Source organism: Procambarus clarkii, chromosome 14 (genome assembly GCF_040958095.1).
Source record: "Procambarus clarkii isolate CNS0578487 chromosome 14, FALCON_Pclarkii_2.0, whole genome shotgun sequence".
Lineage (NCBI taxonomy): Eukaryota > Metazoa > Arthropoda > Malacostraca > Decapoda > Cambaridae > Procambarus > Procambarus clarkii.
In genome coordinates, this window is record NC_091163.1 from 6967243 (window position 1) to 6995040 (window position 27798).

The following is a 27798-nucleotide window of genomic DNA, read 5'->3' on the forward strand; positions in this document are numbered from 1 at the left end:
TTTCGGTCTTATTAATCGCTAGACAGCCTTGTTGCGTTAAGGATGTGACCTTCAATAGTACATGGTAGTCATGTAGTCAGACAAGGCATAAATGGAGCTTGCTTCAGTTCTAAAAAGTGTACACTTTTGGCAATCATCGTGAATGGTGCAACGTATGTAGACGTAATAATAATTTAACGTTGGGTATCCTTAAGCCTTGGAGCAGCTCGCTATATTGATGGGATGGTTACTATTCATGGGACCACTTGTTAGGGTCAAACAATAGTTAATGTTTGTGACTTGACAACTGTTGGACAAGCTGTAGCATAGGAAATGTTATTAGACTACCGACTTGCCCATCTTGCATGTCATACATGCACGATGTCAGGCATGGTTACTAGAATTAAAGTTCCTGGATTATGTTTCATTGCATACCAGCTACATAAATGTTGCCAAACTCCTCTACCACTACCCCATTTCCTCGGCTATTCTGAATAGTGGATGGTCTAAAAGTATATAACGGTACCAGTAAGCCTACTTGTAAACTGGCAAGTAAACCTTATCCTTACAAGAATGTTACTGTAAAATATTGTATTAAATACTTAAGTGTACTTTATGCAGTGTTCCTGAAAATCTGGATTTGGCGTTTTTGTAAATGAAATATCTTAAACTTTTTGTATTACAAAGTGTAAAGACTATCCCATTAACATAACCTAATGGTGGGTAGAAACTGGCAGTAACCAGTTATGAAATACTGCAGTGTATTTGTACCTAATAATAAGAGGGGAAACTATCCTTGGGAAATAAAGATTAATGAGTATTAACTAAAGGGAAGCTTAAATGTTAAGGACTTAAGGACGAGTACTGAAAGCCAAAATTTATAGCAAACTGTAATTGTGGTTGAAAGGTTAGTGTGGGCCCCATTATACCTGAACTTTATAGCAAAATGACTAACGGTATTGGAAAGATTAAATATATTTAGACAATCTTCAGTCTGGTTCACGGTAGCTCTAGCTTCCAAAGCTACTAGTGCTTATTGTCTTTAGTCTCGTCTTCTCTAATACTGTGCTGTACTTGGTGACCTTACTCTATATGACATTGGCAGATTTGACTCTCTTGGGCTCTTGACTAATTATACTATAAATTCTTTTAAAATGTCATGCCTGTACTATTTAACTGTAGAATTTGTCCATTCAAAACTTGAACCATAGTCCTAATTTAGTTACCATTTAAGAGTTCGGGTACATGGGGTCAAATTTTAATATTATTTAATTTTAGCCTGTTCAAGATTTTATCACCCTCCTTTCTTTCAAGGGTGCTGCAGACTCTGCAATAATGTAGAAGTGGCCAGGGATAAGGAAATGGTAGTAGAGGAAGTCGGTAATGGCAGTAATAAAGACAGCGGACATTAGACTAAGCAAGAAAAGGAAGACATCGCACCAAGAACTGGTGCAAGACAGTCAAAGTAAGTTCATACTAATAGGTTGCAAAGAAAATGAGGATCTATGAAAGTCATGGAAGTGATAGGAATAGATAAAACTGTTGGGCTAGTGATACATCTTGTAAAGATGTCTGCAACTTGAGTAGAATTTTGCATGATGAGAAATAGAGATCCTGGACAATTATTTGGATAAGTTATTAATCATCCACACTGGTTAATGGCCAAAACATGAAGTTGACATAAGGGCACTAAATATGTAATTAGGTTGATACTGATCATAAAGGCATATAGCCCAGTCATGCAATTTGTGGACAATGGAGGTGCTGGATAATAAGTTTCATACCAATCTTTATTATAGCACTAGTGGATGAAGATAAATTACACAAATCACAATAGCATGATGCATAAAATGAACATCCACGAGGGATTGGTTTGTCTCGGAGAGACTGCAGGATCCGTCGGTAAATCGGGATTTCCCGGTTGCAATTATTTTAACCATGTCGTAGCTCAGTCGATGAAGGCAGGGTCTGGGATCATCTTGGACATAGGTTCGAACTCTCGTCACGGCCCCTGTTGGATTTGAGATGAAGATGCATGTTGGTAGTCAGTGATGGTGACTTTAAATCCAGAGACGGAGGCCTATGAATCTAGGACACTTTTGGACCCATAGATTTGTAATGTAATCCTAGACATTGTGCATAAACATGTTAAGCAGGCTATGAGGGAAGGGGAAAGTTCTTTCAATGTTAAAATTGGTACTTGGAAAGAAAATGGAAGATCTGGGTTTTAGATACCATTTTGCCCTTGGGAGGGGGGGGTGAGGCCAGTTCTTTCGGGAATGAACTATGCAATGCATTCTAATCTAAAGAGTAATATAGTTTGGAAAAACATGATTTTAGAATACACCATGGGAGAATTTGGAAAAATCTTTAATGAATTTGATTGGCAAGACTTCTCAATAGGCAAGAAATATGTAAAGTTTTGTAAAATGAATCACAAAATTTAAAACTACAAATGAAATGGGAAATGATTGGTTCAACAAATTGAAAGAGGGATAACTAAAAAAAAAAAAAAAAAAAAAAAAAAAAAAAAAAAAAAAAATAGGCAGAGTACAAACCCTTAAACATGCCAGCACTAAGACAAACTATAGTGAAGAATGGCCAAAATTTAAGGCAGATTTAAAAAATTTAAATTGAAAGGAAAATGGGGAAAGTAAATGTGTGAAATGCAGCGAATGGTTGCAAGTGTGTGAAATGAAGTGAACCAGATATAAGAATTCCAGTGAATGTAGTGCACACAAGTCTAGGGATAGTGGGGGCAGAAGTGCTCAGTTTAGAAACAAAGCAGTTGGGTAAGCAGAAGTTTCATCTTGGCTTAGGTGTGGTCGCTTGAGCTCGGCATTCTATTTAAATTGATTTTTCAGGCATCCGTGTGCTGTAGCAGATGTGGAGGAAAAGGGCACGCATGGTTCTAATCTACAAAAATGGCATCAGGGAAGACCCCTTAATTAGACCTGTATCATTTTTAATAGTCTGTAATATTTTAAATCTTGATACCGAATGGTAGAGCAGAGGAAAAGCAGTATGGGTTTCAATGTAAGATACTTTTGTAACATTTCCTTTCTGGTTTGATGTCTTTGATTACATTTGTAACGTTTACTAAATTTGTAGAAATGGATTTCAGGAAAAGTATGGTTGGATTAACTGCATCACTAGACGTAAAATAAAGGCTTTTGACAGATCCTTGCTTTCCGACCGTCGCTTGTCCCTCGATAGAATTCTTGGCAAATCGGATACTTTTGATACTTGTTCTAGTATTGGCATCCTTGGTAATATTTAGCACCTTCTGCCTTCCTGGTTTGGTGCCACTTTGCACCTTCTGATTTTGTGCATTTGATAGTGTTACATAGCTTTCCTGGTTTGCCTTCTTTTGATAACATCTTACTAGACGCTGTAGGGATGGTTGTAAATGGTTTTCACCACAGGAGCGCACAACATTGTGTGAGGAGCCTGTACTTCTCAAATCTGAAGTGTTTTAAATAGTGTACATGTATAATGAAATACAAATTGTTCAACCTTTGGAAACCAAAGCTGAAATGTGTAGCAGTTGTATGGAGTTTGTATTTTAGTATTTGCATTTGGAGTTTGCAACTTTTCCAGTTTGACTGCAAATACAAAGTACTCTTGGTTACACAAACCATTTAAGAGGTTGGAGGCATTAAGCTAGAAGATGGGAAGAGGCAATGTGATCACTACATACCAAATAACAATGAATTAAAACTACAAACCTTTAACTTGAAGGAAAAATCAGCCATAGATTTAAACTAGATAACTAAGAAATAACAGTAAAATAACCTTTGCAAATGGTTAGTTGGAACAAGTAAAATGTGGTGGGGTGTAGCAATCGGTAGTTTGAAAGTGGCTGAAATAGAAGACACCACGAGTGTTGCTCTCGTCCTGTAATTAAATTTGCCATAGATGACTATGAAGCAAAGCATAAGCATACTAAAGTCAGATTGTTACCTGAACGAGTTAAGTCCTGTGTATTAGTACTGTATAAGGGGGGGGGGGGGAAGGAGGGTTGTATAATTTCCAATGTCTCATTATATTAAAATCCTCTTTAGTATAATCCTGGTTTGGTGCCTTTTTTTGATAATTACTTGCTTACTGTCTAGTATAAGTGTACATGGTGCTTATGTGCTTTAGTGTTCAGAGTAATTTCATTAGTAATTAACTATTAAAATCTCTCTAATTAGGGAGGGGGGAGGGCAAATGATTGCATTGGTGCATATACTGTACTAGATATGTTGTGCCTTGGTTGGGACAAGAACATACTTATTGGTTTTGCCACAAGCTAGGATGGCAATAAGTGCCGAGTAAATAATTTCTCTTGCAGAGTATGGTGGCTGAAGGTATCGGCAGGCTAACTACAGTACAGGATGGATGTCGGATCCTACTTGCAAGCATCAGCTAGTTTTATTATGCATTATAAACTCAGGGTTAGTAATGGTAATGTTTCTAGGAAAAATAGAAAACTAATTTGAAAATAAAATAACCTGTAGTCCATATTACCAAGCAATTGTAATATTAAACTTATTACATTTAAAAAAAAAATCTAGGACTGAATGAGGTTATGAATATATCTGATGTAAAAGTTTTGAAAAACCATATTTAGTATATTAATGACTTCACTGGCAAAACTAACCATAAAGTAAAGGTTGTTAATGTAGGAATATAAAATTACCATTATCAGATGCTTTCATCGCAAGCGAGTCCGAGCTGTTTGTAATCGTGGGTTTGAACAGTAGATAGGATGGAAATGGTTGAGCATTTGTAACCTAATACAGTACTTCTGTTCACCTAATACAATAGGCATTTTGAAGTTTTGCAAACGTATGAAACTTGGGAGCTGGTCGGCTGAGAGGACAGCACACTGGACTTGTGATCCTGTGGTCCTGGGTTCGATCCCGGGTGCCGGCGAGAAACAATGGGCAGAGTTTTTCACCCTATGCCTCTAGGTACCTAGCAGTAAAATAGGTACCTAGGTGTTAGTCAGCTGTCACGGGCTGCTTCCTGGGGATGGAGGCCTGGTCGAGGACCGGGCTGCGGGGACACTAAAGCACCGAAATCTCAAGATAACTAACTTGTGCATAGAGTTAGGCGAGAGTCAGAAATATGGGGGGCTATCCTTTAAATGTCTTCATTTATTGAAACATTTGTTAGGATAATGACTAAAAAATGATTGATGGCTTTGTATTGCTAATTTTGAATGATAAAATGTGTAAAGGGTTGTAAAGTTTGTGATATGCCTGCTTATGTAGAAAAGATTGTTTTGTGCAGTCTTTTAGTGTAAAGTAAAATCCTGGGTTTATGAATGTAAAACTATCTGGTGTTATTTAGACAATCTTGCTCCATGGCTAGTAAAAAAAAAAAAAAAAAAAAAAAAAAATTATACATTTGTATAAAAACTAAGTGCTAATTTTGTTGCCCATTGGTAAAAAGCTGTGGTGCTGTTTTTAAATTTATCATGCTTGCATGCTTTGATCTTCCCAAAAAATACCAGTGGATAGTTATTTGTTAGTCTGTTTAAGGGTAGTTTACAAACTTTTTTGAGACATTTTAAGGTTCTCATTAGGTTAAATACTTTACCCTTGAACAAGGTAAATCTTTGGTCTTTTGTGATAGCAGAAGCTGTAGAATGTTGTTCCTTTGGGTGGTGTTGGGGAGGAACTTTGTCAAGTGTAGCGGAGAGTAAGGAAATGGCTGCTGGTCTTGGATCATAAATAAGGGTTTCTGATCAAATGTGGAGATGATCAACCTGCTCAGTCACTTTAACTTAAAGCTTACAAACTGTCATCCATACTTTTGTGAGAAACTGCATTCACCTGAGCATATGGTTCAAAACGCTTGTGCTCTCTAGAGTGGAGTACTGCTGCACAATGACAGCCCCTTTCAAAGCTGGAGAAATTGCTGACCTGGAGAGCGTGCAGAGATCCTTTACTGCTAGAATCCACTCGGTAAAACATCTAAATTACTGGGACCGACTAAAGAGCCTAAATCTGTACTCCCTTGAGCGCAGGCGGGAGAGATACATAATAATTTACACGTGGAAAATAATTGAGGGGCTGGTCCCAAACCTGCACACAGAAATAACATCACACGAGACCAAACGACATGGCAGGATGTGCAGAATACCCCCGTTGAAAAGCAGAGGTGCAACAGGTACTCTGAGAGAGAACTATCAACATCAGAGGCCCGAGACTGTTCAACACGCTTCCACTACACATAAGGGGCATAACTGGCCGACCCCTCACAGTGTTCAAGAGAGAACTGGATAAGCACCTCCAAAGGATACCTGATCAACCAGGCTGTGACTCATACGTCAGGCTGCTGAGCAGCCGTGTCTAACAGCCTGGTTGATCAGTCCAGCAACCAGGAGGCCTGGTCGACGACTGGGCCGCGGGGACACTAAGCCCCGGAAGCACCTCAAGGTAACCTCAAGGAGCAACCTATGTTTCCTAGAAGCAGCAGCCTACTACCAAATTTGAAGATAGTTCTGCAGCAGAGTGCAGCTTCTGGAAAAAATTTGCTTTTTAAGACTACTAAAGCTTGGTTAATAGATTGTCTTGCACACCTGGGGTCTGGGATTTGAGTATGCTAGAGCCAGATTGTAACTGTTAAAAATCCTCATTGATGGTTGTACGACTAGTTTTTATTTACCTGCAGCATAATGGCAGTTGGTATAATGTTCTTGGCTGTTTTACTAATGGTAGTGGTGATGGGATTGTTGGGCAGAGTACGTGGATAGTGCATCAGACTTATTGTCTAGTTAATTTTTGTTTGTGGTAGGAAATACTAATGGCTGGCAATTTGTAAAAGGGGCCCCAAGAGAAGATTTCTGCTACATTGTACAGGCACCAGCATGCATAGTGTTTGGAACAGGTCCTTAATATTTCCCACCACTAGAATGAAAAAACTTGACCAGGTACACATTTACTACAGTTAGATTGGCACCTGGCCAAAGTGCTGGGTACTACCACTACCTTGTAACATCGAGGGTGATGTAAGCATTTCAGATGGTTGTGCCTGACTAGGTAGTTAAAGGGCTACATCATTCAAATGGTTGCAATTACCTAGTTTTCCAGAGATGGTTAATGTTGAACAGATGTAAAAAAGAGAACCAAGCTTTTTTTCTAAAGTTTTATCACTTTACAAAGATTTAATAAGTTTGCCTAACAGTTTTGTTGGTCATTTAAGGTAATAGTTGTAAAATGACAGGAAATTGCTAAAGTATTGACCATGAACTAATTTGTAAGTCAGACTTGGCATGTCATTTGTCAATTAAGTGAATCAAAAGGCATACTTTTAATTTATATTGATGAAATAGATGTATGATCATTCTACCCTTCTCATCTGACAGGTGTGGAGGGCAAGAAATAATTGAGGGGGATGAAGATGTTTGCTGCAAAGCTGAACACGGAAAGATTTTCTTCATTAAGTAGTTACTTCATTAAGAATTTCTCCCTCTTGTTTAAATAGTACTTGCAGTAAAAATATAATCAGCATTTTGTTGTGCTGTTTAGTTATTATGGGCATAATATACTAGGTGTAGCTTTACAATGTGATGGAACAGGCATATCTTAGGCTAAGACATCTTTAGTTTTCCTTGCAAGACAAACTAAAGATATGCCTGTTACATCACATTGTAAAGCTACACCTAGTATATTATGCCCATAATAACTAAACACAAAATGATTATATCGTTACTGCAAATACTATTTAAACGAGGGAGAAATACAAGGAAGGGTATGACTGGCTCCAGCGTATCTTAAGATACTTTGTTTATCCCCCCCGCTTTGTAAATCTTGGATAATAAAATGTCTCGGTGTGTCCCTAAGTTTATTTACTTCCTGATCAAAGTATTACACTACTGGTTTAGGAACCAGTAATATTTAATCATATGTGATCTGAAGACTAGAGGTGCAATGGTGTGACTAGCATTCTGGTTAGACACCTGCCTTAACCCATTATTATAAGCTGAAGAACTACTGATTTCAGTAGATGGTTCTACAACCACCCAATGAATTTAGTTCTGCCTTAACCCACAAATACTAGGTGTCAACCAGAATTCGTTTCACACTATTGCCTCTTGTTTTGTAACTAAACGTTAATGGAAATTAAATATACCAAAAACTGTTTAGAAATCATTATAAAGATTTTACTAAATATCAGTTATCAAAACATATCTAATCTTCAAACCACATACCATATAACCAATGGAAATTAACTAACCTGAAAACGCTTGAACTTGCTAGAATGTCTTCCAGGCAACATTTCCAGATTCAACCTGAAAATTTAATGCATTAGTATACAAACTATAATTTACACCACACAGTTAACTCTGAGATAGGCCACAAGCTTTTTGAATAAACATTAAAGTACATGTGCTAAAGAAGCAGAGATCATTACAAACCTCATACTGTAACCAGTGAAGTAATTTTAACACTACAAATGTTGCATGTGCCTTTACAAAAATGTGTACTGTACTCTATTGTCTACAGATAACATTCTGTGCTTAACAAATTTAAAAATGTTTGCCATAAATTAAATGCACAAGTTGTGCACAGATAGACTAATAAAACTTAAGCAATAACTAAAATTGTTTCCTTGCTACATATCTAAAAACTGGAACATGGACCTAACAGTACTAAAGCACTGTAAAGATGTCAAGAACAATTTCATATCTGGCACAGTAGGAAACAAATGTGACAACAAAGGCATTAGTTTCTAGTAAATGACACCTACTACCAGCAGCAGTCCAAGCAGACAAAACACTAGATGAAGTTATGACTACAGTTTATATCAACTCAACCCATAGCTCTCAAGGTCCACACAACCTTTCGTATGTTTTATCTATAGATTGGTGGGAGATACCTTTCTCACAAAGTCTGCACAAGTTCCTCAAGTTTAACTTGGCCATACTTGGTTTTCTAAGAAAATTGAGCATAAAATCTCAATTACCTACAAATATTGAGGATATTAAAATACTGATTAAACTAAATTAAGCCCACCCACAAACCATACTGCCTTGGTGGGGTCCTTTCACATCTATAAAAGGCATTGAAACCAATCTTAATGATACAGCCAAAGAGGAAACCTAATATATTGACCTTTATTATTTCTTTTCACACTCTAGGCAATGTATTATATATCCAAATATTGTCACACTTTCTCAACATCAAACACAGCAAATGTTAACCTCTAAATCTAACAAGTTCTTACTGCTGCTTCAAAAAATCCTATTTGCCAATACATCACAACGTACATGTTATTCACATGTTCATAAAGCTTGCAGTTGCTCTAGCCAAAAATGCCCAGGTGATGTACCCTTTGCACCAACTTCATCAAGCCAAGCCACTGAGTGAAATGAGGCATCCTGTGTCCCAGATTTCACTATTTAAGCCCAAAAAGTACACAGAAGGAAATAGTAACGCATCTAGTGAGATACTGCTGCAAAAGAGCAGCAGTACTCAGAAGTATGAAGTAAAGAAATAGCTAAGAGGTTATATTGTAACATTACTAATATTGCATGCTACAGTCCAAAGTGCAGCATGGGATTTATGAACACGACATGGTGCTAATGGCCAGTAATAGAGCCATGAAAAACAATGACAGTCAGTACACCAGAAACATATTTACTCAATGTTGGGAATCTTTTACCAAATGTGGGGCAAAGGGCTAACAATATTGTTAGTGGAGACATCATCAACAATTATCCAGATTAACTGAGCCACCATCCCTGGCTTTTTGTTAACAAAATGAAACATTTTTGCCATCTGTTGTTTTCCAGGCTGCAAGCTTACAGCATGAGCACAGTCCAAATTTCACAACACAATGCACTTTTGCACATCACAGGCACCATAGTACAGGATGCAACGAAGTGTTACATCAAGTAAGGCTACTCGAAACAGAAAATGTAACGTATAAGGAATAGAAGCAAGGCTAATGAAGACTTTCAAACTTTGCTAACATTGACTTACCCCAACCCATATGTCCTCAGGCTTTGCGTTACTGCCAATCTGTATATATTCAAACCATTAAGTTGTGCTTCACAGTATCTGACAGAATTATATACAAAATTTAGGCGCCATATTATCCCACTAATGATCTGTATCTGTAATCATACCTGTATGATGACCAAACCACACACCAGAAAGTAAAGAAACAATGACGTTTCAGTCCGTCCTGGACCGTTATCAAGTCGTGTAATAGAAGAGAGAAACAGGCAAATATACAAGGTAAGAGAGTAAGATGAGAGGTGAGGAGCAGGTAAAACTAAGATAAATGTAAAAATAGGCTAAATGTAGGAATAGGCTAAATGTAGGAATAGGCTAAATGTAGGAATAGGATAAATGTAGGAATAGGATAAATGTAGGAATAGGATAAATGTAGGCATACGATAAATGTAGGAATAGGATAAATGTAAGAATACAATGAATGTAAGAATAAGGTAAACAAATAGAATGATTCTAAGATTATGATGAAGATAAGAGGAAATGTAAGAATAAAAGAGGTAAATATAAGAAACAAGTGAAACGCTTAAGTCAGGTCACATTTGTTAAGAAGGTTAAAGCATTTACATATGTACTGTGAAAGGTAAGAGTTGACGGCAACAAAGCCAGGACTGAGGTTCATGTTGGCCATGTTGTGTATCACAGCCGAAACAAGCATGCCCTACTTCTGCAGAAGTGGCCAGAACACTGGGGGCTTAAGATCAATCAAACACATGTAAAAAATCACATAAAGGATAGCCTATACAAAGCAAATGCAGTCTTAGAAAAACTGAGAAGATTCTGAAGTCTCACTATAAACATACAGCTTCACTTGAATAAAAATCTAGTCCAGCCACATCTACAATATCCTCCAGTTAACACTACATACCATCAAGAAAACATGTACAAACGACAAGCAGTGCTAAGTAAGCCAATAAGAAAAGCTGCAAAATACCGTCCACTGTATGATCAGACAATCCACAAGCGCTATAAACTGAATATAAAACCACTAATATCACTACCGCACTTAGCCAACAGGGTGTGCAACGAAATCCAAATGTTAAAAAGACGCAATGCTAGAAAAATTACTCCAAGATGGGACACCCCACTCCCACAGCTGATGGTCCAAGAGCCTCGATCTACTCTATGAAAACCCAGCTCCACAATACATAATTCCTAGATGAAATACTGATCAGAACTTCCTCCCTCATCTTAAACAAATAAAATAACACTAAATAAATAATAAAATAAAGACTCTTAGAATATCAGAACATGTGTAATTACCTAGGTGTAGTTAGAGGATGAGAGCTACACTCGTGGTGTCCCGTCTTCCCAGCACTCTTTGTCATATAACGCTTTGAAATTACTGATGGTTCTGCCCTCCACCACCACCTCACCTAACTTGTTCCAACCGTCTACCACTCTGCGAAAATGAATTTAGTTTAAATCTATAACCTCCTCTTCTTCAAGTTTCAGGTCTCAGGAATTCTTCCCTATCATTTTTATCGATTCTCATTACTATTTTGTACGTAATGATTATATCACCTCTTTTTCTTCTATCTTTTAGCTTTGGCATATTTAATGTCTCTAACCTCTCCACATAGCTCTTATCCTTCAGCTGTGGGAGCCATTTTATTGCATGTCTTTGCACCTTTTTCAATTTGTTGATGGGCTTCTTAAAATATGGGCACCATACAACCGCTTCATATTCCAGCTTTGGTCTAACAAAAGTCGTGAATATTTTCTTTATTATTTCTCCATCCATGTATTTAAAAGCAATTCTGAAACTTAGAAAGTGCAGCATAAGCTCCTCGCATAATGTTCTTTATGGGGTCCGCAGGTGATAGTTTTCTATTTAGAACCATCCCTAGATCTTTTTCTTTATCAGAAGTCTTTAACCCTTAGACCGCGCTTTCCATAACATGCCATTTATTCACATTCAATTCCATTTGCCAAGTGGTGCTCCAAATACTTATTTTGTCCAGGTCTTCTTGAAGGGCATTACAATCACATAAGTTTCTTACCTTCCCTCTTATCTTGGCATCATCAGCAAACATGTTCATGTCATTCTATATTCCATCTGGTAAATCGTTTATGTAGACAATGAACATTACTGGTGCAAGAACTGAACCCTATGGTACTCCACTCTTAACATTTCTCCAGTCCAATACTTTGCCTCTAATTTCTGCCCTCATTTTTCTGCCAGTCAGAAAATTTGTCATCCATGTTAGAAGCCTACCTGTCACTCCTCCAATATGGTCCAGTTTCCAGAACAACCTCTTATGTGGAACTCTGTCAAAAGCCTTTTTTAGATCCAGATAAATGCAGTCAACCCAACCATCTCTTTCTTGTAAAATCTCTGTCGATCGATTGCTCGATCATAGAAACTGAGTAAATTCGTTACACAGGGTCCTCCAGATTGAAAACCATACCGTTTGTCTGTTAAATAGTTTTCCTCCATGCGTTCTACCCATTTAGTTTTAATTATTTTCTCAAATATTTTGACTATTACACTTGTCAATGATACAGGTCTATAATTAAGAGTGGTCTTCCCCACTGCCACTTTTGTAGATTGGAACTATGTTAGCCTTTTTCCACACATTTGCAATGACTCCGGTACACAGGGATACCTGAAAAATCAGTTGAAGTGGAATGCCAAGCTCAGGTGCACATTCTCTCAGAACCCATGGTGAAACTCCATCTGGCCCAACTGCTTTGTTCTTACTTAGCTCCTTGAGCATTTTTTCACTTCATCTCTAGACACTTCTATGTGTTCTATGTTGTTCTCTGGAATTCTTATCGTGCCTGGTTCTCTGAAGACTTCATTTTGAACAAACACACTTTGGAACTTTTCGTTTAATGTTTCCCACATTCTATTTTTATTTTCCGAGATTTTGTTTCCCATTTTCAAGCTCTGAATATTATCCTTTACCTGCAATTTGTTGTTGTTTATTTTATAAAATAGGCCTGGTTCTGTTTTACATTTGTCCACTATCCCTTTCCCCACATTTCTTTCTGCATCTCTCCTCACTGCCGTGTAGTTGTTTCTTGCTTCTTTGTATCACTGGTATGTTTGGGGGTTTGACCTCTTCCTATATTGATTCCATTTTTGTGTCTTTTGGTCTCTGGCCCTCTAGCAATTTCTGTGGAACCAATCCTGTTCCTAGTTCTGCATCTTTGCTTAGGTATAAAAATCTTGTGTGCCTTTATCATATATTTCACAAAACTTGACATACATCTTGTTTACTTCCTTGTCTAACTGCAAGTCTTTCCAGTCAAATCCCTTGAAGAAATTTCTAAGTTCCCCCATAATGTCCTCTCCTTAAATCAGGTTTTTCAACTGCTTGAACCTCCACATTTTCTTCCTGATTGTAACACATTGCATACTTTAATCCCAAAAAGACATGGTCACTTTTACCCAAGGGAGAGAGGTACTGAATGTTAAATATCACTTCCTCTTTCCTGGTGAATACTTTATCAAATCCAGCATGGAGGCAACATTCCCTTCCCTCATCCTTGTAGCTTGTTTAACGTGTTGATACATAAATGTTTCCAGGATGATGTTTACAAATTTACAGGTCCAAAAGTCCTCTGTTCTAGCTTCATGTACCTCCCAGTCTATGGATTTCAAGTTTAAGTCGCCGACTACCAACAGTCGTGACCTATCTTTATCTCGCCATAATCTCTTCATTATTGTTATAAGACCTTATCATTTATTGTTCAGCTCCCCTTTGTTCATGTGTTGCATGGTGGTGGACTATAAGCATTTATGATTATTAGTTTATCATCTTGATTGCAGATCTCTAGTGCTATTATGTTAACTTCTCGTGAATTAACAATTAATACAGTATTTTGTTTACCGTTAGGTGTTCTTTCACCAGCACAGCCACGCCACTGCCTTTCCTGATTTTTCTGTCCCGTCTCCAAACTTAGGAGCCCCTTGGGAATATAACCTCATTTAAAATATCATCTTCAATTTTGTCTCTGTGCGTGCAACAATGTCTGGCACCTACACCTGTATCCCTCCATCTATGTTGGTGTATAAAATTTTCAGGAACATGTTCACTCTCTCTCCTTGTTCTTCACTTCCCCTTTCTCTAATGATTTTGTTCGTTTGCCTTTTTGTACCATTTTACTGGCTTGCCTACCCCCTATCACTGTGTAGAAAAACATTGGATTTCTTCTTCCTTCCTGCTCTCATTTCGACGTTTTGCCTCTACAAGGTTCAGTTTCAGCTTCTCCATCTTTCCTTTTTGTGTGAAAGCATCAGAGAGTTTATGTATGAATGCTATACAATATTCATCTTTAGACATCCATATATGCTGAAATACATGTGAAGAACCTTACTCAAGGGGCTAGGAACAAATAAATCAGTTGGACTAATTGGAGTTTCACCTTGGGTGCTGCGAGAATGTGCAACTGAGCTGAGTATTCCACTCCATTTACAGACAAGGAGTCACAATAACGTGGCCGAAATATGTTGCCCAAACCACACACTAGAAAGTGAAGGGATGACGACGTTTCAGTCCATCCTGGACCATTCTCAGGTCGACTGTGAAACACAATCAACTTGAGAATGACTTGACTTGAGACTTGAGGTATAGTTAACACTCCATTTAATATTAAAGACACCTTTATACACAGGAATCTTAGCAGATACAGTACATGGAAAAAGGCAAACATTGTTCCAATCTATAAAAATGGTACCCGAGAAAAACTGTGGCTACCATTTTTTACAAGAAGAAGAGCAGTCCCTGTGGTGCAGTGGTAAAGCACTCACCCAGCACTTCATGAGCGCATCGGCCTGGGTTTGTATCCTGGCCAGGGAGGATTGACTGGGTGCCAATCCTTTCCTATAACCTCTGTTCACCCAGCAGTGAATGGGAACCTGGTTGTTAAACGATTTGGCGGGTCATATTCCGTGGGAAAACTTAGGATGAAGAATCTGCCTGAAACACGATGCATGCTATTGCTTATCAAGAATGTAAGAACTCTTGTATATATATAAATAAAACAACAAACATTTAAATTAAAGACCCATATCATTAACAAACATGGTAGTCAAAACACTAGACAAAATAGTTCAAATCAAATGGGTACTAGTACACCTGGAGAGTAATGACATATAAACAGACAAACAGACAATATGGTTTTCGAACAGGAAGATCCAGTGTAACAAATCTACTTAGTTTATATGATAGAGCCGACTTGATTCTATAGGAAAGAGATGGTTGGGTTGACTGTGTCTATCTGGACTTAAAACAGACTTTTGACAGAGTCCCACACAAGAGGCTGTTCAGGAAACTGGAACATGCTGGGTTGGTGACAGGGAGACTTCTGACATGGATGAAATTTTTTTTAACCAATAGGCAGATGAGGGCAGTAATCAGAGACAATGTATCTGACGCAGGAATATTACAAGCGGAGTACCACACGGTTCAGTTCTTGCACCGGTAATGTTAATCTTCTACATTAACGATCTACCAGAAGGAACACAGAACTATATGAACATGATGCTAAGATACTGGGGAAGATAGAAGATGTAGACGACTGTCATGCCCTTCAAATTGATCTAGATAAAGTAAGTGCTTGGAGCATCATGTGGCAAATGGAATTCAATGCGAATAAATGTTAAGGAACGGCCAACAAAAAAGTGGCAAACACCCAACAGAAAAGTGGCAAATGCCCAACAAGAAAGTGCCAAATACTCAAAAAAGTGGCCAAACACCCAAAAACAGAAAAGTGGTAAAAGCCAAAAAAAAATTACCTAAAACCCACACAAAGTTTGCAAAATGCCCAACAAAAAAGTGACAACCAACAAAAAGGTCCCAATAAAAAAATGCTTCACACCCAAAAAAAAAGTGGCAAATACCCAACAGAAAAGAGGCAAATACCCAACAAAAAACCAGCGTTGAATGTAATGAAACGCCATTTTCTGGGTGAGACCCGGAGGCTCCCCGGAGCTTTACCGGCTGATATGCTAATGTCAGACTTTGGCATCAGTCATGTGTATGGAGTTCTAGGGCCTACCGGGGACCACGAGCCAGAACCTGGCCCCCTCAGAGAGGCAAGGGGAGCAATGGCCTATAGAAACCCCCGTGTGGTTGGAAGCATTCTATGTCTGCCATCGACCGGGTCAAGCATCCAGAAAGGTAAGCATTCCAAAACAAACCCCTATTCTGGTGAAAATTGCTACCTAAGCCGAACTAGTGAATAGAACTCTTCAACAGAAAACACGGAAACTAGTATGACGTCATACGTCACCGCGCCGCTGTCTGCGCAGCTCCCCCCTCCCCGGGAGGGGGAAGGGGGAGCCCCAGACCTCCCACGCCGGCTATCCACCCATCAGTTCTGAGGCTGGATGTCAAAACACGCGAAAAACGCCGACCGGAGGGAGGGAGGGTTGCCGGGGAGCCTCCGGGTCTCACCCAGAAAATGGCGTTTCATTACATTCAACGCTGGTTTTCTGGGGGGAGCCCCGTCGGCTCCCCGGAGCTAACTACCCACAGAGGAAGGTCAAAGGGACAAAACCGGGAGGCGGACACCACGCACCCCCCAAGGAGGCGAGACAACCGGCAGCAAACGCCAACCCAAGGCGCCACAGCCCCGAAAATCCCGGGAACAACACGAGAACCACGAGCAGCAAGGCCCCTGCACGAACACCAAAAATCCATGCCCGAAAGACTGCAAGGCCACGTCGCCCAGACGGCAGCGAGAGCAGCGAAGCCACGAACGCCACAGGCATGAGGGAAGAACACAGGCAGCTTAGCCGCAAGAACACGGCTGACCACCCGGGACACCATCACCCGCGAACCGGGAAGAACAGAACCGGATCAACGCAAAACGCGCTCCGGACCCAAACGCCGTGGCACGCAAACAACAGCAGAGGGCCGCCACTGAACACAAAAACGACACACCCCCGGCCCGACCAACAAAGCACCAACAAACCCTGGACCCCTCCAGAATGCAGCAGCCCCACCCCGCGCCAGAAAAGATGGAGACTGCTGCCATCAAACAACCAAAACGCTAAAACCGAAGGAGCAAGAAAACACAGCGAACCGACCCCCAGAGGCAAAGGCCCAAAGGAAAGAGCCGACGAAAAAACACACCGGAACCGAAGGGGCACTACCAACCGAGGAGAAGACAGAGCACGCTGACCAGAGACCAGGATGGTGCAAGCGGCGCACGAACAGGCCGGAGGTGAAATGACGCACAAGACAGCTGACTAACGGTGCAGAAGCAACACCAAGACCGAAAGCAAGCTGAAGCGGCTCCGCCTGCGCCGCACGAAAAGAGGCGACAGTATGTGGCAAGACGACGGCCCCCAACCCCCACTAGAAAACCAAGCCGAGAGTAAACCAAGCCAACAAGAAGGACCCACCGAAGAAGGGACAGGAAAAGGAAGGACCGCCAAAATACCCCATACTGCCGCCAAGAAAGCACGCAGGTGGGACACCTACCACGAAGCCACCCGACCACCAACCGGAGGCGAGACCACGAGGCAGAACAGAAGCAGCCCCGACAAGGCCCCCCCGAGCCCAGGAAAAAGGCGGAGCCGCGAGAAGATCTCGGGCGCGACCACCGAAACCCAGGCGGCACAAGGAGATGGAACGTCTGCCGAACAGAAAAACTCCGAAGCATGCAAGCCCGCCAGGAGTTCAGAAACGACGGGTCCGATGCGAGACATCGCAAGAACCCCCCCAAAAAATAAAACAACAACAACCGGCAGGGCAAGCTAGGAAAACCAAAGAAGGCGGAAGGGTCGCCGCCAGAACAGGACCCGAACCAAGGGGCACGAACAACTGCAACAGACCGAGACAAAGAAGCACATCACAGGACACAGGCTGACCAACGCCTAAGAACACACGCAGAACATTCCTGCTGCAGAAGTGGCAGGAAGAAAGAGCAGAAGCACAAAAAAAAAAACAGAAGAACAACCAGGGGTGGACAATCAGGCAGGGACAAAAACCCCACGCAATCCCCAGGCACAAAACGGCAGCAAAGCGCCACTCCACAACCGGACACAGGAACAAGGACACGCCACCGTGAAACACGGTACCAATGCTCACGTGCAGCAGCAGCAGCAACAGGCACCACTGCAACATGCAACATGTAAATAGCAACTCCCCTCTGCAAAGGCAGAGAACGGAGCAGGCAGACCCCAGACAGGGCCAACTGAGACACGACAAAACCCTGCAGGCCCAGAAACCTGCACCAGGCGACCGACGGCGGAGAAACCCCGCTCGATACCTGCTGGATGAGGTACTGGGAGCTCTTTTACACCTCAAGCCCGGCCCAAGGTCAGGCCAGACCGGCCAGAGGATGGCCCACCAGGCAGCTGCTAGGAGCAGTCCACCGGCCCACATACCCCCACAACCAGGACGGGCCGGAACTGCCATACGAAAACAGGCCAGTGCGCCCTGGAAGTCCATGGACGAACCAGCAAGAAGGCTTATGCTCGCAAGTAGGTCGTGTAACAAGCACAGACCACTGATGGTAATACAGTGTTCCCCAAAAGTGCCAATAGCACCACTGCACTCCACTGGTACTATCCCGCAAGTTCTACCAGATAGGCGGGACCCAAGAGCCAGAGCTCAAATCCTGCAAGCACAGCCAGGAGCCTCACCAGGTGAGTACAGAACCAACCCTACAACCCCCACACCTCAACATTAAAAAAGGAGGGTCCCCTGAACGACTCCAGCATGGGTTGGCCAAACTCGCAGGACACCGGGTCGAAGGTGTCACCGACCCCACAGGCAGCAGACGGAGGCAAAACAGAGAGTCACCCAGAGACAAAAGGTGAGAGCAACCCTCAAACTCGCTGGAAGCGAGGGGGGGGCTCTGGGGTCACATCCATCGGACCCGCGCGCCCCCAGGGGTTTCCCAGGGTCCCGAGCGTTTACTTTAAGAGGACTCGCGCTCAGGTAATCCCAGGCAGGGTACTGCTAACCGGCACCCAAGCTACCAAACAACTTTCTAAGAGCTGAACCCCCGGGACGTGTACACTCACGGGGACCTAGCAGGGGGTACCACCAGAAATACTCAGAACACAAGGGACACAAGGGGCAAGAACGAAGGCAGACCCCCCCACCAGGTATATAAACAAAAGAAAAAGAAAACCCCGCAAGAGGACAGCGTACCCAAGCGGAACAGAGCCGGCCGCTATGATTGGTAAAGACAAGCTGCACAGTACCCCGCGCCCCACCAGTGCAAACACTGCCCCTTACTCTAAGGCGAACAAGGGAGACAGAACACCCGAGCACACAAAGAGCGGCCGAAAACCAAGCGGTAAACGGCCAAGCAGGGGCAGGACCCAAGGAACTTGTGGAAGGTGGCCCCAAGCCCCAAGGGCAGTACTTACAGGGCACCCAGGGAAGGGAACCCTAGGCGCATGCAGCCCGAGTACTGAAGAATCACACCCGGCTCACGCACCACCTAGAAAACAGACACCACACTCTAGGTACAGTGCTGAAACAACCACTGGAGCCGGAGCACATAACCATTGCCTATAGCATCAGCCGAAGAACTGATGGGTGGATAGCCGGCGTGGGAGGTCTGGGGCTCCCCCTTCCCCCTCCCGGGGAGGGGGGAGCTGCGCAGACAGCGGCGCGGTGACGTATGACGTCATACTAGTTTCCGTGTTTTCTGTTGAAGAGTTCTATTCACTAGTTCGGCTTAGGTAGCAATTTTCACCAGAACAGGGGTTTGTTTTGGAATGCTTACCTTTCTGGATGCTTGACCCGGTCGATGGCAGACATAGAATGCTTCCAACCACACGGGGGTTTCTATAGGCCATTGCTCCCCTTGCCTCTCTGAGGGGGCCAGGTTCTGGCTCGTGGTCCCCGGTAGGCCCTAGAACTCCATACACATGACTGATGCCAAAGTCTGACATTAGCATATCAGCCGGTAAAGCTCCGGGGAGCCGACGGGGCTCCCCCCAGAAAAATGCTAAAAGCCCAAAAAAAGGCCAAACACCCAACAGAAAAGGGACAAATACCCAACCAAAAAATGCCAAAAGCCCAAAAAGAAGTCAAAACACCCAACAGAAAAGTGGCAAACACCCAACAGAAAAATGGCAAACGGCCAACAAAAAAAAGTGGAAAACACCAACAAAAAACTCTAACAAAGTGGCAAGCGCTCGACAAAGAAAAATCCAAAACACCCAACAAAAATAAATCACAAATGCATCCCCCCCCCCAAAAAAAAAAAATAAAGAAATGCCCAACAAAACACTTTTGTAGCAAAGGCATGCTACAAAATGGCTTCCAGAAATGATAAACGAGAGTTATGAGGAGAGGGGCTTTAAATATGCCAAATCTGAAGAACACTTGGAGAGAATTACAGTGATAAAGCGAGGTCAGAAGTACAGTACTGTACTTATACCTCTGCTGGTGATGTCACATCCTTTGTCAATGAGGCTTGCAATTGGAGGCCGGAAGCGTAACGGCTAGTTACCCATGGATAACCAGAGCCGGCAGAAAACACCTGCATGGGGCACTGGGGCTGGGTGGAGGGTGACAGTGGGTGTTTCCTAGACAAACGTCTGGGTGGAAAGTCTGGGTTGGCTGGCGTATAGGTGATATGCAGAGTAATGTACATGAAAGTTAGTAGGAAGAGGCAGTTTCCTCTGCTATGCTGGGGAATTACATGACAAGAAGATAGAAGAAAATGAGGCGATATGATCACCACTTACAAAATAATAGCAAGAATCAACCAAATTGACAAACAGGAATTCCTGTAACTAGCAACCTCATGAACAACTCATATATTCTAGGTAAGTAAACAAAGGTGCCTGAAAAAATATTACAAAGTTTCCTTTCGCAAGCAGAGTGGTAGACGGTTGGAACAAGTTCAGTGAGAAAGTGGAGGCAGCCAAAAAGTTAGTAGTTTCATGTTATACAGTATGACAAAGAATGCTGGGAAGACGAAACACCACCAGCATAGCTCTCATCCTGTAACTACACAGGTTACACACTCACTACAGTATTTGTACCCACCAGGTACAAGTAGCAAATAGATTCACTTGGCCTGTCTCCCTAGTGAGCTCAGCAGATGCTTTTATACAATACTCTACCACGTAGCTGCCGCTCTGATGTTTCAGTGCGCTGCTGCAAAATTCAAAGGAACACTCCTGCAAGTCTATACAATGATTTAATACATGAAGGGGGTACTGGGGACCCTCAGAGAATGTTCATTTAGATGACTGTTCATAAAGTGAATGTTCCTAAAGTGAATGGCCTGTATTATTAGGACAAACAAATTTTAGAATTCTTTTTATTTTATGCACACCTGGGTGTTGCATGGTATAAACAGGAGCACAGCCCAAGGGTTAACAGCTCTTCAGTGCTTACCTGGGCTCTGAGAGACTTCCCAGGTAGGAGTGTATAATGTCTCACTCGTGGAAATTCACTGTAGTTCTGGATTGATTGATGAAGATTAAGCCACCCAAGAGATGGCACAGGCATGAATAGCCCGTAAGTGTAGTTCCTGATGCTCTTCTTCAGAAGTGTCTGATCTAACAACCCATGTTTCTGTGGGAGATTTGTTTAATAAATGTAAAATTTATGAAAAGTATGACTGTTGGCATGCTTTTTGAATACTACAGAGCTGTAATTCCCAAACATTTGACAAAAAAACACTATTTTCTAATAACTCAAAAGACCTGTGACCCCTGCCACACTTTTTTAATTTAAAACACTGATTTAAATATTTCCTAAATGGGATACTCATAACTTACCACTAATTCTCGACAAGTGAGATATACCGTACTTAAAATACAAGTTCCAAATATGGTTAACCAGTTGGGAACAACTGCTATAGATAAACTCCCCTTCTTGAGCAAAATTGATTCATGTATATTTGACAAGATATATATGTATATCTGACAAGATATATATGTATATCTAACAAGATATACTATATACAATATATCTGACAAGATATTTATGTATATCTGACAAGATATTATGCATGTACTGTATATGGTATGTATGAGAAATTGACACAATACCCTGCGTGTTTGAGAAGCCTGTTCGCAGACTTATTGAAGTCCTCCCTAGGCCAACTACCGACCTTCTCCAGGATGCAAACCACAACAGTTGCTCAACTTCCCACATACCTATTTACTGCTAGGTGAACAGAGGCATAAGATGAAAAGAAAAATACCCAATCATTTCTAGTCAGGCCTGGGAATCTCACCCAGGATTTTTGACTGCATGTCAGTGACCACTGTACTACAGGACCCTTAAATACAGACGATGAGACACAATAATGTGGCCGAAGATATGATGACCAAACCCCACATCAGATTTACGGGCTATTCATGCCCATGCCATCTCTTGGGTGGCTTAGTCTTCATCAATCAACCATCACATCAGAAAAAATGAAGAAACGATGATGTTTCAGTCCTTCCTCGACCATTATCAACTTGGACAATAATAATGGTCCAGCACAGACCGAAATGTTGCCGTTTATTCATTTTCTGATGTGTGATCCATAAATGCTATAGACTAAGAGCATTCCCTTTCCTGATCAGAAGTGTTCCATAAGTTGATAGGATAGTATGCATGTATACTATGCTAGCCCATTCACTCAATTTGATACTCTATGAAAATGCAACTCTCTTGCCTGATCAGAGATATATGAAACCAAGCAACCCCACTTAACCTATTAAGGCTGTGATGGGAAATGTCAATATTACTGGTGCTGTAATGTTTACTAATCACATTTTTAATGAATTGGTCAACTCCATAACAAATGTGATATATTTAGGGAGAAGACAGGTTGATTATGTGTATACATGGAGACAGCTATTTGCCTGACTCAAGTAATGTTGCAGAGCCAATTGAAAAAAAAAAAAAAGACTTCCTAAGAGTGAACAAAAATCTTTTCCAACATCTATTTTTAAAAAGTTAGACATGCTGGCTCTTACCTTCTAGATAAATAACAGAACATTGGTAATAATTAGGAAATATTTATCTTGCCAACTTTACCTAACCTGTCCTCTTGTATAACACATCGTATTTTGACAAAGTCCCCAATGTCAAAATATGATGTACTATAAATCATAGCTCACAAAATTGACTGGCTGTCCCATTTTCTATTCATGGGCACTCAGTTACGTTAATTTTGGCAAATTTAGTACAGTACCTTATTTTTTGTGACAACTCTTGCTGACAGACAGCTTTACCACCACAAAAGAAACATATTCACAGCATACAGGTATATCTTGATCATTTTACTAAAAAGGTATTAAGGATCTCTATATGACATCACAAAATATCTATCATTCACTACCTCTCAAAAATTTACTTCCTATCCAAGGCTCGGTCACTGACATTTCTCACCGACTTGATATTTAAGCACAAATGTTTTCTTGCCAAAAATAAAACATTTTATTTTCAAGCATAAATCTACATACATTCATTGTCATTTTTATAATAATATTACATTGATTAGATATTTGTATTTTCATTTTTATTAAGGGAAAATACTGCATTGCCTCACCTTTTGAATACTAGCAGAATAATTTACAACTACTTCATGGCCAACTAAATTTCTGTTAAGTCCCTCTGCATGGTCACTTCATATGCACATAATACTCCAATTGCTGGTCCATAGGGACCAGGAAAAGGTGATATTAAATGGACTCTTCTATTAGTCGCACATCTCAGGCCAATATCCCAAACCTGAAAGAAATGAACACAGAGAGAGGTTATCTTGTAATGATTTCGGGGCTTAGCGTCCCCGCGGCCTGGTCCTAGACCAGGCCTCCTTTTTGTTACACACCCCTAGGAAGCAGCTGTAGCAGCTGTCTAACTCCTAGGTACCTATTTACTGGTAGGTAAGAGAGACATCAGGGTGAAAGAAACTTTATCCCCATTTGTCTCCGCCTCCACCGGGGATCGAACCCGGAACATCAGGACTACGAATCCGAAGCACTGTCCACTCAGCTGTCAGGCACCACTGTAAACTAGTTTTCTGATAAAACCATCTTCTCAGGTAGTTTCTAGAGTTAATAACAGAACTGTAATATATTATCAACTCACAAGTAATATCTGATCATTAAATAACTACTGTAAGCACAGTCCTTGTCTAAATGATTATTATGATTTAGGTCACTCATACAGCGATAATCCTTTGCATCAATGTTCCCTATTCCTACATCTTATAAGTACAGTATTTGCAACAAGGTGGTAGATATCAGGCATAATGAGACTGCCATACTTGGTGGATACCAAGTATGGCGAAAGACTGTTTGCGGCACAGAAGTCGATATCAAGTACTATATTGTGAGACTGCCTATTTGTGCTTCACAGGTTAAGTGTTATTACTTGTCATATCCAATCTTCCTTTCTCCATTTATCACATGTACTGGGTCAGTCACCAGCCAGGGTAGGGGGGTCAGTCACCAGCCAGGGTAGGGGGGGTCAGTCACCAGCCAGGGTAGGGGGGGTCAGTCACCAGCCAGGGTAGGGGGTCAGTCACCAGCCAGGGTAGGGGGGGTCAGTCACCAGCCAGGGTAGGGGGTCAGTCACCAGCCAGGGTAGGGGGTCAGTCACCAGCCAGGGTAGGGGGGGTCAGTCACCAGCCAGGGTAGGGGGGGTCAGTCACCAGCCAGGGTAGGGGGGGTCAGTCACCAGCCAGGGTAGGGGGGGTCAGTCACCAGCCAGGGTAGGGGGGGGTCAGTCACCAGCCAGGGTAGGGGGTCAGTCACCAGCCAGGGTAGGGGGGGTCAGTCACCAGCCAGGGTAGGGGGGGTCAGTCACCAGCCAGGGTAGGGGGGGTCAGTCACCAGCCAGTGTAGGGGGGGTCAGTCACCAGCCAGGGTAGGGGGGGTCAGTCACCAGCCAGGGTAGGGGGGTGTCAGTCACCAGCCAGGGTAGGGGGGGTCAGTCACCAGCCAGGGTAGGGGGGGGTCAGTCACCAGCCAGGGTAGGGGGGGGTCAGTCACCAGCCAGGGTAGGGGGTCAGTCACCAGCCAGGGTAGGGGGTCAGTCACCAGACAGGGTAGGGGGTCAGTCACCAGCCAGGGTAGGGGGTCAGTCACCAGCCAGGGTAGGGGATCAGTCACCAGCCAGGGTAGGGGGTCAGTCACCAGCCAGGGTAGGGGATCAGTCACCAGCCAGGGTAGGGGGGGGTCAGTCACCAGCCAGGGTAGGGGATCAGTCACCAGCCAGGGTAGGGGGTCAGTCACCAGCCAGGGTAGGGGGGGTCAGTCACCAGCCAGGGTAGGGGATCAGTCACCAGCCAGGGTAGGGGGGGTCAGTCACCAGCCAGGGTAGGGGATCAGTCACCAGCCAGGGTAGGGGGTCAGTCACCAGTCAGGGTAGGGGGGGTCAGTCACCAGCCAGGGTAGGGGGATCAGTCACCAGCCAGGGTAGGGGATCAGTCACCAGCCAGGGTAGGGGATCAGTCACCAGCGAGGGTAGGGGGTCAGTCACCAGCCAGGGTAGGGGGGGTCAGTCACCAGCCAGGGTAGGGGATCAGTCACCAGCCAGGGTAGGGGATCAGTCACCAGCCAGGGTAGGGGATCAGTCACCAGCCAGGGTAGGGGGTCAGTCACCAGCCAGGGTAGGGGGTCAGTCACCAGCCAGGGTAGGGGATCAGTCACCAGCCAGGGTAGGGGGATCAGTCACCAGCCAGGGTAGGGGGTCAGTCACCAGCCAGGGTAGGGGATCAGTCACCAGCCAGGGTAGGGGGTCAGTCACCAGCCAGGGTAGGGGATCAGTATAAGGCAACTTTACTATCTACTTTATTTGTTCCATTTATTGTTTTGCTACCATTGTCAACAAAAAATTCTTAGCTTTTTTCTTACAACAATCAATGTACCATTATTCAAGCACTATGGTATTGTAATACGTAACATTATTATTATTATTAATATGAAGGATATTGCATAAAAAATCACTTTAACGTGGTATAACCATGACAAATTCAATGAGAACCGTGAAGAGGATTTGATCCTACGCTCTGGTTACTCCCAAGCAAACGCCTTAGATGACTACACCACGACATGGTCAAAAGAATTCCAGGTTGCTATTCTTTTGGCTGTCGTGGCATAGTGGTCTAAGGTGTTTGCTTGGGAGTACCCAGAGCATAGGTTCGAATTGTCCTCACAGCTCCTACTAATTTTTTCATGAAGGATATTAATCCACTTCTTCAAGAAGTCAAATGTAATGCACACAAAGGGCAAGAGCTTCAAGCTAAACAAGTCACAATCAGAAATCCTATGTTTGAATCCCGAGTGTGACAGAAATGGCTAGACACATTTCCTATCACCTAATGCTGCTGTTCATCTGTTGTGGGGTTACATCTTGGGAAGGGTTAGCAGTTCGACCTGGGTGGGTGGGGGGGGATGTCAATACAACCTAAAGTGTATATGTACACAGGCTTGCTGTCCCCCGATAACAGGAATTAAACCCATGGAACTGACTATCTGCCACAGCTGTAAATGCTAAGTGATTAATTTCGTTTAAATCCAGATAGAGAAATCATAAGGAATCAATGAGTGAAACATTGACAAGTCCTCGGCTTCTTGTCCCCGTCGAGGCCACTAAGGAGATAGTGGCCCTTTGGTAAATTTTGATAAAATTTGAATGAAAACATTGTGAAATGTAAGTTTTGTGTGAAATTACACAAATGGTAAAGTAGGGTGATGCGCCACAGGACTCTTATCAGTGTTTAAGAATTTGGAAATGCTTCAATTTTACCTTATAAATAATAAATAATAAATAAATGTTTATTCAGGTAAAGTACATACATACAAGAGGTGATACAAAAATTGATAGATTTATAGATAGAGCTAGTACATACAATGCCTAAAGCCACTATTACACAGAGCGTTTCGGGCAGGAAAAACATTAAAGAGTAAAACTTAATACTAATTGAGATTAAACTATAAAATGTGTTGAGAACAAATAAAAATAAAAATAAAAACGGGGGGAACATGGCAGAAAAACAGCACAAATATAATTAGGTCGACAAACAACATTGTTTAAAAATAACAGACATGGGTTGACAATAGAGGGTAAGGTAGGTTACAGGGAATTTATTAGGTAGTGCTTAGTTTTTATCTTAAACTGGTTGAGAGAGGTACAGTCTTTAACATGGTCGGGAAGGTCATTCCACATTTTGGGTCCCTTGATTTGTAGAGCATTTCTAGTTCGATTAAGTCGTACTCTTGGAATATCAAAACTGTATTTGTTTCTGGTGTGGTGCTCATGGGTTCTGTTACAACCTTCAATGAAGCTTTTGAGGTCAGGATTGGCATTACAGTTCAGCGTTTTATATATGCATAATACACATGAGAGAATGTGCAGTGACTTAATATCTAACATATTCAGAGATTTGAGTAGGGGTATCGAGTGATGTCTGGGGCCAGAGTTGGATATTGTCCTAATAGCAGCTTTGTGTTGAGTAATTAGAGGACGTAAATGATTTTGGGTAGTAGAACCCCAAGCACAAGATATGGATAGATGAGTTTAATTTACCCGAGGCCCAGCATCTAGTGACCACGACTGGAACGGGTAGCCAGCGGCTTGTCAAAGCTCTTCTTGTTCTTGGTAACACGTACAGTTTACACGAAGATATGGTGGCGGGTCTCCCCTGGGTGAAGGCTGACGGTGTGTTTATAGCGTCAGCTGATCCTTACTGTTCTTGGTGGCTGCGGTCACGTTTTCTATGATAGTCCGGGTGGGGAAGATTTTACCTAAATTTACCTGAGGTACTAGTGGCTTCGGTGAGGACAGGAAGCCGGCGGCTTGTCAAATGCCCCCCCCATTTGCCCTGATGGACTTTTCCAGCTGTATTTTAAAATCCCAGCAGG

The 27798-nt window shown here is 42.3% G+C and overlaps 1 long non-coding RNA gene across 2 annotated transcripts; it reads right to left on the reverse strand.

Moving 5' to 3' along the window:
* Positions 1 to 1751: 1751 nt before the first annotated feature.
* On the reverse strand, positions 1752 to 27776 carry LOC123771153 (uncharacterized). Of its 2 annotated transcripts, XR_011228449.1 has the most exons (6): positions 27464 to 27776; positions 23478 to 23659; positions 21323 to 21502; positions 11256 to 11394; positions 8212 to 8266; positions 1752 to 1990 (listed from the first exon to the last, which is right to left on the reverse strand). It is a non-coding gene; the product is annotated as an uncharacterized lncRNA (long non-coding RNA). The 2 variants fall into 2 exon arrangements; XR_006774451.2 differs by lacking the exon at positions 11256 to 11394 and having other exon boundaries at positions 27464 to 27655.
* Between the last annotated feature and the right edge of the window lie 22 nt (positions 27777 to 27798).